The sequence below is a fragment of the Antechinus flavipes genome, chromosome 3, assembly GCF_016432865.1.
Source record: "Antechinus flavipes isolate AdamAnt ecotype Samford, QLD, Australia chromosome 3, AdamAnt_v2, whole genome shotgun sequence".
Lineage (NCBI taxonomy): Eukaryota > Metazoa > Chordata > Mammalia > Dasyuromorphia > Dasyuridae > Antechinus > Antechinus flavipes.
In genome coordinates this window covers 393255754-393275364 of record NC_067400.1, presented here as the reverse complement: position 1 = coordinate 393275364, position 19611 = coordinate 393255754, and positions in this window count along the sequence as shown.

Genomic DNA, 19611 nt, shown 5'->3' with positions numbered 1-19611 from the left:
ACATGAACATGCTCTCGGCTTATCCCTACTTAGTCAAATATATGGTACTCTGCCCCTAGGGTCTCATCAGATTGATGCTGAGTTTAATTTGGATACTTGAACTGTACAGTCAAGATCAATTCAGCAGTCTTGAGCTCAAAAAATCCCCAACCTCTCTGTCCCCAGTAGTTGTAATTAGAGTGTGTACCACCAAGTCCAGCAAACAAGCAAAAAATAAAATAAAATAAAAAAGCTAGCTCTTCTGCCTATCTCTAAGCTTAATAGTCAATCCTTCAATAAGTATTGGTTATTTTTTGTCAATCATTCTCAAAGAGAACCATGACATCAGGGAGGTGATGTCATCACATGCAAGTGAATTGTATTTAGTGTAGATGGGCTGTGCAAGTTACTTGTCTCAATTTCCCCTCTAAAGCCATCTGGATACAGTAGTCAGATATAGATTAGGACTGGAGATGACCTTGGATGCAATTGGGAGACTTTTGACCTTTTTATGCTAAGGTCTTCCATAGATTTCAGTTTGGGTCCTGATTGACTGAGATTAAATGTAAATAGTAATCATTTCTCCTTTGACCAGAAACCTGGTTGTCTTTTCCCAGATTTATTGATTGATTTATTTAGATTTTTTTTTTTGGACTATGTAAAAGAGAAGAATCTTTGCCTCAATTGTTACCAAGCCTTAATCACTGAATGGGTGCGACCTCATTGAAACTGAGACTGGTTAACCTTAGCTTAAAAAGATTAAAGTCTCCCAGATCTATATCTGGCCACTGGACCCAGATTATTCTGGAGGGAAAAGAGAGGTAGGTACCCTTGCACAGTTCTCTCTCATTTAAATCAATTCACTTGCATGTCATGGTACCACCTTCCTGATGTTATAGTCCTTTTGAGAATGAAGAAGTAACAACAGCAAAAAACAAAAACAAAAACAAAAACAAAAACAAACCCCAAAAAACCAAAAAACAAACAAAAAAAAGGTATCAAGAAATCAATATTTCTTAGGCACTATGCTTAAGGACTGGATATAGAAAGGTGAAAACAGTTCTTGCCTTACAAAATATTCTATTGTAGACTACATCTAAAGAGTGCAGTAAATAAAAGTCATACTGGGAAGAAAAATAGAAATAAAGATAAGGACATGATCTGTAATTTCCTTGATGGAAAGAACTTTTTGGAGAAAAATTCCACCTTATCAATGTTTTCAATACAACGAATATTGTTAGGGAGTTAAGTAGAATACTCAGATATAGAATTTTGATCAACTAGATCTTGGTCTTTTTTGCCCTGAAGCAATTTTTATAAAATGGGCTATCACCTATGCTACAATATCTGAAAACAGAAAGAATAAAAAATAATACAAAATGCACACTTGTATTTCAGAGTGGGAAGACCTTAGAAATTATCCAATCAGTCCCCTACACACTTTTTAATTTGTGAAAAAAAACCTGAGATTCAGAGAAAATTGCGAAGTCCAAGGTCCCATTATTAAAGGGGTAGCCAAGAAGACTAGGAAACTTGACTGCCCATCTTAGTTTCTTTTGCCTCTAGCCAAATGTCCTATAAAGGCTGTTGTTTTAAGTTTTTGAAAGCCAAAAGATAGAATTTAATGAGTATGATTCAGTTGAACTTCTCTTTTTAAAAAGATAAATTGGCAATTTAATATAATTGAATATTGACTACTGCAGATTCTGACCAATCTTCTATTTTCTTTTTTTTTTCCTATAAGATACTTAGGAATTTTTTTTAAAAAATGGATTTAGTCTGGGGAGAGGGGGCACTACATGGTATAGTGGTTAGAGAATTGATCCTGAAGTCAGAAGGACTTGAATTCAAGTCCAGACTCAGACACTTAACACTTATTAGCTGTGACTCTGGACAAGTCACTTAACCCCAATTCATTCTCAAAACAAACAAAATTGGATTTCTGAATCATGATCAAAAATATATTTCTCTCCAAAGTATTATATTAAATCTTTATTTATGAAGCCATGGACTTGGCAAATTTTCAGCATTGGCCTTTAGGAAATAGAGATACTTTTTCAAATTAGACATTCTAAAGTAAAAATTGAATCTTTTTGTTATAGGAATCTATAATATATAATGATTTTTAATATTCTAGTCTTGCTCAAAATTGCATTCTATAGGATCAATGACATGACAAAATAAAAATCAACAGATTGATGCAGACTGCAGAACACTTGCTTAAAAGGATCCCCAAAACTGTTCATCTAAAAGTGATCAACTGAGTGTATTCCTGGTATAACTGTGCAACTGTTGAAAAAGTTTACTTGTGGGAAAAAAAAAAACTGTATAAAAACTGAAATTGACAAAAAAAGAAAAAACTGGAGGGATTTTAAGAGAAGTTTTTATACTTGTCCTTGAGACAAGAGTGTATCTAAACAATATGTGATAGATGAATGTCTTATCTTGTTATTAATGTTTTGCTGAGAAACAATTTCATATCTCCTGGAATCACCTGTTCCAGTATCTGATATGCTCTAATAGCCAAGAAATATCTAATATCAGTAAAAAATGTCATATATATATATATATATATATATATATATATATATATATATATATATATAATATGTTTGTGTGTGTGTTTGCATATGTGTAAGTCTTCAAAGCTTAAAATTTCACTAGGAAACTATCATCAAGTTTTAATGACTCATAGGCAAAGGAAGGTATTTTTAGGCTTATGGAATGGATGTGAGGAGATGTTTCATATTCCACTTAGAGGAGCCAGTCCCAAAAGTTAGATTTAGAACCATTATATTCTAAGAATGAATAATAATTATAACTATCTGCCCTTCTATTTAAGTCATTTATCAGATGCCTAGTTTGTGTAAAGTACTGCTCTAGAAAATGGGGTGGGGGGACATCCAAAGATTAAATGATATATGGCTTCTGCTTCCGTGGACCTTATGAGCCAAAGCCCAGAAGCCTGAATATTCCAAGAGGACAGGTCAGTTTCTGTGTATTATATAGGAATGATCAGTTCTAGGAAAGTCCTGAGATATCCAAATATAATACAATGGCTTATTAAAATATCTTATGCTATTCTAGACCATGCTATTAAACTCTCAGAAAGCATACCGAAACATAAGTATAATAGAGTTAGAAGAGACTTGGAGGCCATCTAGTCTAACAACTTTATTTTAGAGAAGGGGAAAGTATGCTCCAGGGAAATTAAGAGATTTTCATGAAATCACACAGATAATAAGCATCAGTGGAGTCAAAGGTCCTGGCTTCAAATGCTCTCTCTGACGATTACTACCTATGTGACCTCATGCCATACACACATATATACACAAACACATACACACACAAAATTTTAACTGCTATCTATCCTACTGGTAGAAATGCTTATAGGCATACACACACACACACACACACACACACACACACATACACACACACACACACACACATCCCTTTTCTCTATTCTCTTCTCCCTTCTATTGCCTTACTTTTTACTCCTTTCCACATCTAATATTTCACCCAGGTTGGAAGTTCAGTGGCCACTCATGAGTCAGATCCCACTAGCAATTGACACAGAGAATTTAACCCATTTTATTTCTGATCTGGGTTTGCTTACTTCTTCTACTCATGTAGGTAGCCTTATGGTCTCATATAACTGAGGGATTCATATATTGGTCTCCTACCTAGTGTAGACATTCAGGTGGCTTAGTTCAATACTTCTCAGAATCCCTGAGCTCAAGTGTCCACCAATGTCAACCTTTCCCTAAGCAGGAATTATAATCATGAGCCTATGATGAAATACTATGCCCAGTAGGAGCTAAAAGTTTCTAAGAAAATCCAAATGTGGGATAGCTAGGTAGTGCAGTGGATAGAGCATCAGTCCTGAAGTCAGGAGGACCTGAGTTCAAAACTGGTCTCAGACACTTAATCCTTCCTAGCTGTGTGACCCTGGGCAACTCACTTAACCCCAATTGCTTCAGCAAAAACAAAGAAAGAAAGAAAGAAAGAAAGAAAGAAAGAAAGAAAGAAAGATATTCAAGTGTCCCCCCCCCCAATTACATGTTTCTTTCTTTTTTTTCTGAAATAGGTTATCTTTGAAGATGGTGTGTATGCAGCCTACCAAAATTTCTTATTGACTTTGCCTAAAAACCTGAGTTGCTGGCTTGGAATGCGAGGCAATAATATCTGTGTTTTTCTTTCTGTAGCTTTGTTACATTTTTAAGCACTAATTCTCCAGCTGGCATAACGTCTCCTTATCTGGGATAGTCAGAGTATTTTCAGTATTTTCTTCTTTTCTCAGGTTTATTTTCGATGCCTCTTCTTCCTCCCCTTCTCTTTCCCCACTCTCAATTAAATTATTTCTAAACTCAATGCACTTAAATTTACTTGAAACTAAGTTCAAATGCTATAATTCAGAAAAAAGAGATCTAATATCTTGCCACAGTTCTTGAAGTCATTGCCTGTTTCTTAATTTTGATTAATGCTTTAAATGATTAAAGCACTGCTGTGTATTTCACTGATGTCACAAGCAACACGGTTTAGGATCACTGCATTTCCCAGCATCAGTTCTCTCTGCAACATGTACTACAGAATTATGGATCTGCAGTCAGGTAGATTTTTGTTTAAATGCTACCTTGAATATTTGCTAGCTGTGTGACTCAGGGAAAGTCAGTTAATTTCTTTGATCATCAACGGAATTGCCTTGAAAATTGTTTACATGAATTAAATAAATAAAAATATTTATTTTCTTTCAGCAGTGAAATGAAAAAAAAATTGGTAGTATTCAATGACCTCCAGGATTCCTTCCTGCTTTAAATCTATAATTTTTAGATTTGACAAACAAGTAGAAAATCACCCTTCATATGACAACAACTATAAAAGACCTTAACCCACATCCTACTTGTTACCTCCATCATTTGCTGGATTCCCTTTATCATTAAAAGGCTACAGTAAATCCTCCTTTTCCTGGATACACTTAGAATCAACTGTGCTCTTTTAGTCCTTTCATCCTTACAGCACCTTGAACTTTTGATTCTCTAAATAAATTTTATGGAATCATTTTGGTGCATATATAAATGATATTTTTAAAAGAGCTAATTTATTATTCCTTAGTAAGCCTTTTGGAATGTTATAGCCCTTAAGGAATTCATAAATATAGCTAATGTCTTTGCAATAACTTTAAAAATTGCTAAAATATCCTTAAATAAATGCTATCAATAATCACTGATGTGACATCCAACTAATTCCTGTCCTAGTCTATTTTGATTTTATACTTTCCTTTGGGGAAAAAAGATACCTGGTTTATTTGTATGCTTTCAGCTACAATTCTTAGGCCTTTGCTCTTTCTTGGCACCTGGGAGTAGCTTCCTCTCTCTTGGCTTTAATGGCTTCCTTGCTCTTCTTTTGCAAGTTGCATTTAAATTTTTTCTTTTGGCCTTTCTCATCTTATTCCCACAAGCTTTTATCCTCTTCTCAAATTTATCCTTGTTAACATGACCTAGTTCCCTATTTGTGTTTCAGGTCTTTATTTCAGCTGTTCATTTAGCCAAGTTGGTTTCTTGCTATCCTCATTTTTCTTCCTCATTAGCATAGTTTTTTCCTGTACCCGGAGAACTTATTCGTTATTCAATATCTAACTCTTCTAAACTCCTTTCCCTTTCTAACTCTCTTCTCTTGGGGATCTTCCCTCTATGCCCTCAAGTTTCTGGGAATTGACTTTCTTGGAATTTATTATTTTTTTCTGTTTTCATGTTTTTATTTACTTTGAAAGTCTAAACAGTTTGTAATTACTTTAACCAAGATCTCTCTCTCTCTCTCTCTCTCTCTCTCTCTCTCTCTCTCTCTCTCTCTCTCTCTCTCTCTCTCTCTCTCTCTCTCTCTCTCTCTCTCTCTCTCTCTCTCTCTCATTTTAATTGGACACCACTCTCCCGTAGTAATACAAAGAAACAGTGTCTCTATAGGAAGCCTGAGGTTCTGCAAGGCTCAGAAGCCTTATTCAAATCCACCCCCTGCTTTCTGTCTGTACAGGTCAAATTTACCAAAGGACTCAAGTTTCCTGAAGCATTACTTAACTTTTAACTTTCATGTATCTCCTCTGTTCAATTAGGCCATATTTGAGCCTAGTTATTCTTGACTTCAAAGTGTGTTCTACCTACCTCGCCATGTTATATTTGTAAACTTAGCTATATATTTATTTAATACATGTAACTAATTTAAAAAATATTTTTTATTAAAGCTTTTTATTTACAAAGCTATGAATGGGTAATTTGTCCAACAATGACCCTTGCATAACTCATTGCAAATTTTCCCCTCCTTCCCTTCACCCCCTCCCCTAATTGGCAGGTAGTCTAAGGCATGTTTTTTATGTTGAAATACATGTTAAGTTAAATATATGTATACATATTCATCTTGTTATCTTGTTGCATAGGAAAAATCAGATCAAGAAGGAAGAAAAAGAAAAAAACTGAGAAAGAAAACAAAATGCAGGCAAATAACAGAGAGAGTGAGAATGCTATGGTGTGTTCCATTCTCTCTGTTTCTCTCTGAATGTAGCTAACTCTCCTCATCACTGCACAAGTAGAACTGGTTTGAATCATCTCAATTTTGAAGAGAGTCCATCAGAATCGATTGTCGTATAGTTTTGTTGCCATGTACAATTATCTCCTGGTTCTGTTCATTTCACTTTGTCTCAGTTCATGTAGGTCTCTCCAAGCCTGTCTGAAATCATCCTGCTGGTCATTTATTATAGAACAATAAATATACCATAACATTCATATGCCATAACTTATTCAGCCATTCTCCAACTTATGGGCATCTACTCAGATTCCAGTTTTTTGCCACTACAAAAAAGGCTGTCACAAGCATTTTAGCACATGTGGGTCCCTTTACCTTCTTTAAGATCTCTTTAGGATATAATCCCAGTACAAACACTGCTGGGTCAAAGGCTATGCACAGTTTGATAACTTTTTGGGCATAATTCCAGATTGCTCTCCAGAATGGATGGATCTATTCACAGTTCCACCAACAATATATCAGTGTCCCAGGTTTCCCACAACCCTTCCACCACTTAATATTACCTTTTCCTGTCATCTTAGCCAATATGATAAATGTAAAATGGCATCTCAGAGTTGTCTTAATTTGTATTTCTCTGATCAATAGTGATTTGGAACATCTTTTCATGTGGCTACAAATAGTTTCAATTTCTTCATCTGAAAATTGTCTATTCATATCCTTTGATCATTTATCAATTTGAGAATGACTTGAATTATTATAAAGTTGAGTCAATTCTCTATATAGTTTAGAAATGAGGCCTTTATCAAATCCTTTGGATGTTAAAATGTTTTCTCAGTTTATTGTTTCCCTTCTAATCTCGTCTGCATTAATTTTGTTTGTACAAAACCTTTTTAACTTAATATAATCAAAATTATCTATTTTATGATCAATAATGATCTATAGTTCTTCTTTGGTCACAAATTTGTTATTCCTCCACAAAACTGACAGGTAAACTATCCTGTGTTCTTCTAATTTGTTTATAGTATCATTCTTTATGTCTAGATCATTAACCCACTTCAAACTTATCTTGGTATATGGTGTTAGGTGTGGATCTATGGCTAATTTCTACCGTACTAGTTTTCAATTTTCCCAGCAGTTTTTCTCAAATACTGGGGCCTTTGGGTTTGTCAAATACTAGATTGCTATAGTCATTGGCTACTTTGTTTTGTGAACCTAACCTATTCTAATGATCAAATTTTCTATTTCTTAACTAGTACCAAATGGTTTTGATGACTGCTACTTTATGATATAGTTTCAGATCTGATACAGCTAGGCCACTTTCATTTGCTTTTCTCTTCATTAATTCCTTTGAAATTCTTGATCTTTTGTGCTTCCAGATTATTTATTGTTATTTTTTTCTAGGTGAGTAAAAGTTTCTCGGGAGTTTCATTGGTATAGCACTAAATAAATAGGTCAGTTTAGGGAGTATTGTCATCTTTATTATATTTGCTCAATCTATCCACAAGCACTTGATATTTTTCCAGTTGCTTATATATGACATTATTTGTATGGAAAGTGTTTTGTAGTTTTGTTTATATAGTTCCTGACTTTCCCTTTCCAGATAAATTCCCAGATATTTTATATTATCACCACTTATTTTAAATGGAATTTCTTTTTTTACCTCTTGCTGTTGGATTTTCTTAGTGATGGATAAGGATGCTAATGATTTATGTGGATTTATTTTGTATCCTGCAACTTTGCTGAAGTTGTGGATTATTTCTAATACCTTTTAGTTGATATTCTGGGGTACTCTAAGTATACCATCATATCATTTGCAAAGAGTTTGGTTTCCTCTTTACCTACTCTAATTACTTTAATCTTTTTCTTCTCATTGCCAAAGCTAGCATTTCTAATACAATATTGAATAGCAATGGTGATAGTAGGCAAACTTTTTTCACCTCTGATCTTATTGGAAATGGTTCTGGTTTATCCCCATTATATATGATGCTTGCTAATGATTTTAAATAGATGGTACTGATTATTTTAAGGAAAAATCTATTTATTTCTTTATTCTCTAATGTTTTGGTTATTTTTTCTAGTGTTTTTAATAGGAATGGGTGTTTCAAATGCTTTTTCTGCATCTATTGAGATAATCATATGGTTTTTGTTAATTTGATTATGATATAGTCAATTATGCTAATAGTTTTTGTAATATTGAACCAGCCCTGCATTCCTGGCATAAATCCTACTTGGTCATCATGTATTATCTTGGGGGTGATTATTGGTAACTTCTTTGCTAATATTTTATTTAAGATTTTTGCATCAATATTCATTAAGGGGATTGCTCTATAATTTTATTTTCTTTGTTTTTACCCTACCTGGTTTAGGTATTAATACCACGTCTGTGTCATAAAAGGAATTTGGTAGAAGTCCTTCATTCCCTATTTTTTCAATTTTTTCAAATAGTTTATATAATATTGGAATTAATTGTTCTTTAAATGTTTGGTAGAAATCACATGGAAATCAATCTGGTCCTGGGGATTTTTTCATAGAGAGTTGTTAATCGTTTGTTCTATTTCTTTTTCTAAAATGGGACTACTTAAATAATTTATTTTCTCTTTTTCTTGTTCTATTTCTTTTTTTTTAATGGGAATATTTAAGTAATTTATTTCCTTTTTCCTCAGTAGGTATTCCTCCATTTCACTTAGGTTGTCAAATGTATTGGCATAAAGTTGGGCAAAGTAACTCCTGATAATTGTTCTAGTTTCCTCTGCATTGGTGGATACTTCTCTGTTGGAGTTCAAATGTTGGGTTCTTGTTCTTCTATAAAATATTATAAAAGTTCTCTCTGGGTGCCTTCCCTGGAATCAGGATTTTGTCGGTCCCTGTTCGGGCTCCAAAATGTGGTGAGCTTTTTCTTCTCAAAACACAACCAGGTGATAAAACTTCAGATCTTTTATTATCTCCAATATAGCCCGGTTAGCTTAGAGGTCTATCTCTGCTTGGTTCCAAGAGCTCCCTCCGAATGTCTCTAAATCCAAAGGTTTGTCCTTCAGCCTCTGCCTCTGCTTTCTTCAGCCTCCAGCCAGCTCCACTCTTCATGTCATTCTGGTGAAATCTCTCAAAGTGCTCTGTGTCTGCAACAGAGTGCTCCTCTCCAATCCAGCTGAACTCTCTTCTGTGACCAACCAGCCAAATGGAATATATTCTTTCTTGCCTCGCCTGGGAAAGAGGGCTTCTGGTGTAATTCCGCTGAAATCTGACCGAGAGCCTCTGTCTGTTTCTTTTATACAAGAGGGATGAATTGTGGGATACGAGAGAGAGGGATTATGGGTTTTCTCCCATAGTGCTCTCTGGCCCAAAGAGCTTTGAGGGAGGTGTGAATTCACGAAGGTACAAAGTTTACTTTGTGAATCTGGCAAACTTGTGAACTCCAATGAGTAAAGGTGCAAACACAAGCATTGTACTAATTAGTTCTACTTAGTACCTTGTTTCAGGTTCTGCCCAAAACATCTTGTAAGATCAGATCAACTCTAATTAGTTAGCAGTTTATAAAGATTCCAACACTTCTCCTTTTTCATTTTTTGACAATAACAATTTGATTTTCCTCTTTTTTTTTATCCATTTATTCATTATCTATCTAATTATTTCTTTGTTTATTTATTTATTTTAATTATGGCTTTATATTGATAGAACATATGCGTGGGTAAGTTCATTGCCCCTTGTACTCATTTCTGTTCCAACTTTTTCCTTTCCTCCCTCCACCCCCTCCCCTAGATGGCAGGCAGTCTTATACATGTTAAACATGTTAAAATATATCCTAGATACAATATATGTGTGCAGATCTGTACAGTTCTCTTGTTGCACAAGAAAAATGGGATTCAGAAAGTAAAAATAACCTGGGAAGAAAAACAAAAATGCAAGTAGTCCACATTCATTTCCCAGTGTTCCTTCTCTGGGTGTAGCTGATTCTGTCCTTTATTGCTCAACTGGAACTGAATTAGATCTTCTCTTTGTCGAAGATATCCTCTTCATTAGAATACATCCTCATACAGTATTGTTTGGAAGTGTATAATGATTTCCTGGTTCTGCTCATTTTACTCAGCAACAGTTCATGTTAAGTCTCTCCCAGCCTCTCTGTATTCATCCTTCTGGTCATTCCTTATAGAACAATAATATTCCATAACATTCATATACCACAATTTACCTAATCATTCTCCAATTGATGGGCATCCATTCATTTTCCAGTTTCTAGCAACTACAAAAAGAATTGCCAAAAACATTTTGGCACATACAGGTCTCTTTCCCTTATTTAATATCTCTTTGGGATATAAGCCCAGTAGTAACATTGCTGGATCAAAGGGTATGCACAGTTTGATAACTTTTTGAGCACAATTCCAAATTGCTCTCCAGAATGGCTGGATCCATTTACAATTCCACCAACAATGCATCAGTGTCCCTGTTTTCCCGCATCCCCTCCAACATTCATCACTAACTTTTCCTGTCATCTTAGCTAATCTGACTGGTATGTAGTGGTATATTGATATTGCTTCATTATCTGTGCTACCTTTTAGCAAGATATGTTTCTTATCTCTTTTAATTAGATTTAATTAGATTTTCAATTAATTTTTGCTTTTCCTTGATCCGAGATCAAGATGGTTATCCCTGCTTTTTTTTTTTTTTATTTCACCTGAAGTATAGTAGATTCTGCTTCAGCCTTTTATCTTTACTCTATATATATCACCCTGCTTCAGATGTGTTTACTGTAAACAATATATTGTAGGATTCTGACTTTTAACCCAGTCTGCTATCTGCTTCCGCTTTATGGGGGAGTTTACCCCATTCACATTTAGGGTTAAAATTACTAATCTTGTATTACTTGCCATCTTGTTCACCCCTGCTTTCCTTCCCCCTCAGTCCCTTTCCCCAATATTAAACTTGTGAGCACCACTTGCCTCTCACAGCCCTCCCTTTTTAGGATCTCTCTCTCACCTTAGAGTTCCTCCCCTTTTCTTACCCCTTTTCATCACAATTTCCGTGTTCCCTTCCACTTAGCTTACTCCTTCCCTTTCACTTTTCCCCTCCCACTTTTCAATGAGGTGGGAGAAGTTTCACCATAAATCAAATATGTCTAATATTTTTCTCTTTAAGCCAATTCTTAGATACACACTATGTTCATCTCCTTCCCTTCTTTATCTCAGATATAATAGGTTTCCTTTGCCTCTTCGTGAAATGAAGTATCCCCACTTTACCCTTTTTCTGGTACAATTTCCTTTACATCTCTACTTTCTTTTTTATATTATAACTGTAAAACCAAGTTATACATGTGTTCTTTATGTATATTTATAACAGAAATATAGTTCCCAAGATTTCTTTTTATGTTTTTATGTTTTTCTTATGTTGATCTTGGAGATCAAACTTTTTGTTTATTTCTGTTTTTTTCATCAGAAATAGGAATTCACCTATTTCATTGAATGTCCATCTTCTTCCCAGGGGGGGAAAATGCTCATTTTGGCTGGCTAAGTTATTCTTGGTTGCATACCAAGTATTCCCATTGTTTCTTTTTTTTTTTTTTTTTTTTTTTTTTGATTTTGCTTGACTGATCCTTGGTTTCTTGTTGAGTCATTTATTTCAATTTGTTCAATTCTGATTTTTAATGAATTATTTTCTTCATTTACTTTTTAAATTTCTTTTTGTAATTGTCCAATTGAATTTTTAAGTGAATTGTTTTGTTCTATGGGATTTTTTCCATTTCGTCAATTTTAGTTTTTTAGAGAGCTATTTTCTTTTTCCAATTCACTAATTCTGTTTTCCTTGGAATTGTTTTCCAATTCACTAATTCTGTTTTTCAGGAACTTGATTTCTTTATCTATTCTTATCTTTAAATGAGTGGCATGACTTATCCAGACCCTCTTGCTAAGCTTCCCTTTCCTTTCTCCATTGTTCTTCTATCTCTCTTGTAAGAATCTTTTAAATTTTTTCTATGAGAGTCTTGTATGTTGAGGACTAGATCACATCCCCCTTTGGGGGTTCATCTGGAGATAATCTGTTTTTAGTCTCCTCAGGATTTGAAGTCTGCTCTCTATCTATATAGAAACTATCTATAGTTAGAGCACGCTTTAATTTTTTGCTCATTTTGTCAAAAAAGAATCAGAGAAACCAACGAACCAAACAAAAAACAAATATGGTCTGCTTTTTTGGGATGTATAGTATTACCAGGCTTCCTTTACTAACTGCAGGAGGTAACAGTGAGATAGCTGCAGAACAGCAATGGCTGCACTGCATCTGTGCTCTGAGACTCTGAGAGCATGCTGAGTCACTCCTGGTGCTGGGTGAGTGCAGCCAGTCCCAAGAGAGACCCTAGAGTTTCAGAATTATAGTCTTTACCTTCTGTGTTTATAGTTTCTCTGCTGATTTACTGGCTTGCTGCCAGGCTAAGTAGCCATACTGTGGTAAAGTTCTCCCCACAGATTTTCTGCTGTCTGAGATCACACCCCACCTCCCTCTGGTCTGCTCAGTGTGAGCTGCTTTCTGTGCTCTCCCTACCTGCCTGCAGTCTGCACCTGATCTAACCATCCTGCCCTTGAGCAAAAACTAGACCTTTTTCTAGCAAATTTCAAGGATATCTTCTATTGGTAATGTATTTGTGGATTTTCTGAGGCCTTGTCATGAAAAAAAGTATTCTGAGGGCAAGAAAGAGCTTAGATAGAAGCGTGTATCCTCTCTGCCATCTTTGCCCAAGGTTCCCCTCTTTCCTTATTTAACTAAATTAATTAAAAGTTTATCTATTTTGTTGATTTTTATAAAACCAACTCAGTTTTATTTATTAAATAGTTTTTTTGTTTTGTTTTGTTTTGTTTTGTTTCTTTTTTTTTTTTTTGATTCAATTTTGTTGATCTCAACTTTTATTTGTAGAATTTCAACTTTGGTATTTGGGGTTTTTAATTTATTCTTTTTCTAGCTTTTTTTAGTTGCAAGCCCAATTTATTGACCTTCTCTTTATCTTTTTTTTTTATGCAAGTGAGCATCTAGAGATATAAAATTTCGCCTATTACTGCTTTGGCTATATTCCACAAAATTTGATATGTTGTTTCATTATTGTCATTCTCTTGGATGAAATTATTGATTGTGTGTATGATTTGCTTTTTCACCCATTCACTCTTTAGTATGAGATTATTTAGTTTCCAATTTCTTTTTAGTCTAGTTTCCCCTGGCCCTTTATTGAATGTAATTTTTATTGTATTGTGATATAGAGGACTCTGAAAAGTGTACTTGAATCAAGAATAGCAGTGTGCTCATAGTTAAGCACCTACTCAGTGTGAGGTATTGGTTCTCCAAACATATGCTTCATGTCATATGGTGATGTAATGGTTTCACATACTCAGTATATTTTAGTGATATAATTATACTAAAGTATTTAAGGGCTGAGAGAAATGGGAAGGAGCTTCTCAGATATAGACATTGCATTGTGATCTGAAAAAAATACATTTACTATTTCTGCCTTTCTGCATTTGATTTTGAGGTTTTTATGTCCTATTATATAGTCAATTTCTGTAGAGGTTACATGAACTGCCAAGAAGAAAGTATACTCCTTTATGTATCCATTTTCTCCAAAGATCTATGATATCTAGTTTTTTTCTAGTATTCTATTTACCTCTTTAAATTCTTTCTTATTTATTTTGTGGTTTGATTTGTCTAGTTCTGAAAGAGCAATGTTGAGATCTCCCATTATTATAGTTTTGCTCTCTATTTATTCTTGCAACTCTCTTAACTTTTCCTTTAGGAATTTAGATGCTACACCACTTGGTGCATATATGTTTAATATTGATATTGCTTCATTATCTGTGGTACCCTTAGGAAGATATAGTTTTCTTCCTTATATCTTTTAATTAGATCAATTTTTTGCTTTTGCTTGATCTTAGATCAGGATGGGTATCCCTGCTTTTTTTTTTTTTTTTTTTTTTTTTACTTCACCTGAACCATAATAGATTCTGTTCCAGCCTTTTACCTTTTCTCTGTATGTATTGCTCTGCTTTAATTGTGTTTCTTATAAACAACATATTATAGGATTCTGGCTTTTATGCAGTCTGTTATCTGTTTACATTTTAGGGAGAGTTCACCTTATTCACATTTACAGTTAAAACTACTAATTTTGTATTGCTTGTCATCTTATTAACCCCAAATTATACTTTTCTCTTTCCTTTTCCCCTATCACTCATTTCGAGTATTTTACTTATATCTTCCTCCTTTAGAGACCCCCCCTTTTCTTATACCTCTTCCCTAGTATTTCTCTTTTTCTTTCTATTTATCCTATCCCTTCCCTTTTCTTCTTTCTCCTCCCATTTTTCTATAAGAGTAAACATGTTTCTTGATGAAACCCAATATATCTTATATTCTTTTTTTGAGGCAAATATGATGAGAATAAGATTCTAACAATATCCATCATCCTCCTTTCTTTCCCTCAATTATAAAATATTTTTTTTTGCTTTTTCCTGAGATGTAATTTCTCTCATTTGACCTCCACTCCCCCCTCCTTTTTTCCCTACAATTCCCTTTCCATCTCTAGTTTCTTTTTTTTTTAATGTTATAACAGGAAAATCAGATTAAACATGTACTCTCAATGTATACCCATAACAGAAATACAGTTACAAGAGGTTTTTTTCTTTTTCTTTTAATGCTTCTCTTGAATTCTATATTTGGAGCTCAAATTTTTTTTTTTTGTTTAGCTCTTGTCTTTTCATCAAAAATAAATGGAATTCACCAATTTCTTTGAATGTCCATCTTCTTCCCTCAGTTTTGGAGTGTAATTTATTCTTGGCTGCATTCCAAGTTCCTTCCCATTTCTGAATATCAGATTCCAGGCCCTAGATCCTTTAAAGTGAAAGCTGCTAGGTCCATAGTAATCCTTATTGTGGCTCCTCAGTATTTGAATTGTTTCTTTCTGGCTGCTTGTAATATTTTTTTCCTTGTTTCAATAGTTCTCAAGCCATGATATTCCTTTGTGTTTTAATTTTTGGGTCTCTCAGGAAGTGTTCAGTGAATTCTTTCAATGGTCATTTTGCTTTCTGTTTCTATAATATCTGGCAGTTCTCTTTGATGATTTTCTGAAAGATAGCATCTAGGCTCTTTTATTCATCATGTATTTCATGTAGTATAACAATCCTTAGATTGTCTCTCCTAGATCTATTTTCCAGCTCAGTTCTTTTCCCAATTAGATATTTTACACTTTTTTCTATTTTTTCATTTTTTTGGTTTTGCTTGACTGATTCTTGTTGTCTCATTGAGTCATTCATTTCCATTTATTCAGTTCTGAATTTTAGTGAGTTATTTTATTCATTCATTTTTTAAAAAAATTTCTTTTTGTATTTGTCCAGGTGAATTTTTAAATGAGTTGTTTTGTTCTATGGAATTTTTTTTCCATTTCACAAATACTGTTTTTTAGGGAGTTATTTTCTTTTTCTGTTTCACAAATTCTGTTTTTCTGGGAATTGCTTTCTTTTTCCATTTATCAAATTTATTTTTAATGAGTTATATGCTTCTTCCATTTCCCTAAGTGTATTTTGTAGTGAATTTTCTTCAGATAGTTTGTGTGTTGCCTTTTACAAACCCTCTTGCAAATTTTTCTTTTCCTTTTCCCATTTTCCTTCTAGCTCTCTTTTAAGATCCTTTTAAATTTCTTCTAGGAGAGCATTGTGTGATGGGGACCAGTTTATATCCCCTTTTGGAGCTTCATCTGGAGACAATCTGCCTTTAGTCTCTTCAGGGTTTGAAATCTGTTCTTCTCTTTTGCCATAAAAGCTGTCAATCATTAGAGTCCTCTTTACTTCTTTACTCATTTTTTTTTTTTTCAGTTAAGGTCTGCCTTTAAGGCAGGGGAGGTTTTCCTAGTGGCTGCAGCTGAGCTGGGTCAATGCTGATTCACTCCCAATGCTCGGTGGGTGTGGACAGGTACATGATATTCTGGCGTTTTGGAGTTCATCATTTACTTTTTGTGTTTGTGTTGGATGTTTTATAACTTCTACGCTGATCTAATGGCTTGCAACCAGAGCAGAATGGCCAACAGTGTTGTTGATTCCTGTAGATTCCTGTATGTAGAGTTTCTGACATGTGTAGTATATACCTCATCTGCTGTCGAAGTCAGCAGTGCCCTGGGACTCTGTGCTGTCTGCCCTGACGTTTGTGGTCAGCTTTTGTGTTAGGCTATCTATCTCTCGTTTCTAATTGGAACTGATCTGGTCTGTTTCCTCCCATAGATTCTCTGCCTCCTGGAGTCTGCACTGCCACACTGAGAATGCACTACCTTGGAACTCTGAGCTATCTGCACTGGCATTTGTACTCAGCTGATTGTGCTGACTGCCTCCCTCCTATTTCTAATTGAAACAGACCATTTCTGCTCTGTTTCCTCCCCTGTACCACCACACAGAGACTGTCCTGCCCAGTAACTTTGCATTGTCTGTGCTGGTGTTTGTAATCAGCTGGTTGCTCTGGCTGCCTCCCTCCTATTTCCAATTGAAACAGACATTTTCTGACTATCTTCGAACTTATCTTCTAATGATAATTTGTTGCACTCCCAATATTTGTGAGTTCTGCTGGTCCAGAGCTAATTCAGACTGAATTTTGTAATTATTGTGAGGGTTTTAGAGAAGGTCTAAAAGAAACGTGTGTTGTCTTTACCATCTTGGCTCCACCACCAGCTCCTGTAACCAATTTTAAAGAGAAAGACCACATTTCATATTACTTTGAAGGAAAATACTAAAACTTATATTACTTTAAATGAAAAGGCCACTTAGTATTACATTTTATAACCCTCCTCCCAATTTCTTATTTCATATTTTTTGTATACAATGAATGACCAATACATTTTTTTGCTATCATTTCATACTGATTAATTTTATCTTTGTTTTATGCAGGTTTTATTAATAGACAAATGATAAACTACAATCTTGCCACTTTTAAGCATTTATGCAAGTGAAATGAATCAAAAACATTGTAAATACTGAATTTCTTGTTAGTGTAGAGAAGCTGTTTGTTCCTGAGTAATTAGTCTGTGGTGAATAATGTGATGATAAACTAATGATCTAATGTGTGTATACATACATACATACATACATATACATATATATATATATATAAACATACATATATACATATATATATATATATATATATTTTTTTTTTTTCAGAAAGACCTCTTTGTACATAATTTTATCTTGACTTGTATTTTCTCCTGATTAAGCAGACTGGACTTTTAAAACTACATATGGATATAGATATAGATATAGAGATAGAGATATATCTATATCTATGTACAGTTTTTTTTATTTCAATCAGAAAATTTAAGAGAAAGAAAGAAAAGAAGAAAGAAAGGAAAGAAGGAAGGAAGGAAGGAAGGAAGGAAGGAAGGAAGGAAGGAAGGAAGGAAATTAGAAAGGAAGAAAGGAGGGAAGGAAAGAAGGAAGAAAGGAAGAAAGGAAGAAAGGAAGGAAGATAGATAGGTGTTGGCATTACAGGAGCCACCTGACACTGGCTGCTGGTGATCTAACCCACACCTGCAGAATGGATCTCTTCGTGTGGGAGGATGATACAAAGAGACTGAGAGGCAGTTGCTATTCTCTGACCTCTCTGACTAACAGGCCTTTGCATTGTCTGACTTCTCTCCTCTTCCCTCTGCCATTCCAAATCTGCAATACCTATGTCAGCAAAGGCCGCCCTGCAACTCCTTCAGCTGCTATGATCCACAGCTGTGGAGACTTAGAAAATTGACCTGCCTCTTAACAGGAAGGAAGAAAAAAATAGATATAGATCTTCATGGATCTATTCTTTAGTTTTTACAGGAAAAAAAAGGCTTTAAGATTATTTATTATTTGCTTGTGCCTATAGAAATTGACTGAATTTTGTGTGAGATGATGTTTCACGCTGGCATTGCTACTTACTCACCATGCTTGTTAATTATTTCAGTTCTTTGAGATACAATTTCCACATCTGCAAAATGGCATTAATGATACAATTTCTATATCAGTGTCTTAATGAAGATCAAATGAAATAATATATACATAGCAGTCTCTTAATCACAGAGTACTACATAAATGTCAGTCATTACATTTTTGCTGTTATGCCTTAAGACTTTTCCCCTGAAAACCAAATATACTGAGAACTAATATTGATAAAGTGCCTTGAGGTTTGTACATTGTTTTATTTTGTTTATTATATCCTCAAAACAACCCTAGAACCCATATTATGCCAATTTTATAATTGAAGTTGATAAAGTATATACTGTAATTTTATAATTTTGACCACCGGCTAACAAAAACTTATCAGGTCTAACTTCATTCATTTTATATTTTCAAGTGTATAGCTTAAGTTTATTATGGACTTAGTTTTCTTCTTGATAGTAAGTAACCAGAATTAGCTTAATTAGTTGCAGTAACTAGGAGGGAGAGAGAAATTTTGATGCTGCACGTTAGGTGAAATAAAGGGCATAGATCTTTTCTATATCCTAATCTAGAAGTGTTATCCTCTATCTGTGGTGCTAAAATTCAGATGTGGCATTCTCCAAAATGCCTTCTGGTTAAAGGGGTTGATTATAATAATGACATTATTAAATGTGTTATTATAAAGGTGTTGATATGTTTCCTTTCCTCCATCCCTCCTTTCTTCTCTCTCTTTCCCCTTCCCTTCCTCTCTTCTTGCCTTCCTTTCTGACTTCCTTCCTTCCTTCCTTTCTTTCTCATCAAATTGTAATTTTTCCATTTTTCCTTCAATTTTCATCCTTATCCTTGGATGATTTTACTTAGTGTAGTTTATCTTCCCAATCTTTAAGTTACTTTTCTACTGAATAGTTTCCTCTCTATTTAATGAGGTGGCATTGTTCATATTATATAATCATTTTTCTATGAAAGATTCTATGAACAAGTTTATTTTCTGACTTGATGTTGCCCTTGAATACAATGTCTTTGTTTATCAAGGAAACTAGGTGTTCAAAGACTAACTATTTTTTAGTTTGTTTTGGTCTCTTTTTTATAGCAAGACATATTTCTTTAGAAATTATTTTATTGCATGTCTATGTCTTCTCTTTCATCTATGACCCATTTTTAACTATGAATGGCTCATGTAAATAAGTTCAAATGCAGTAGTTTC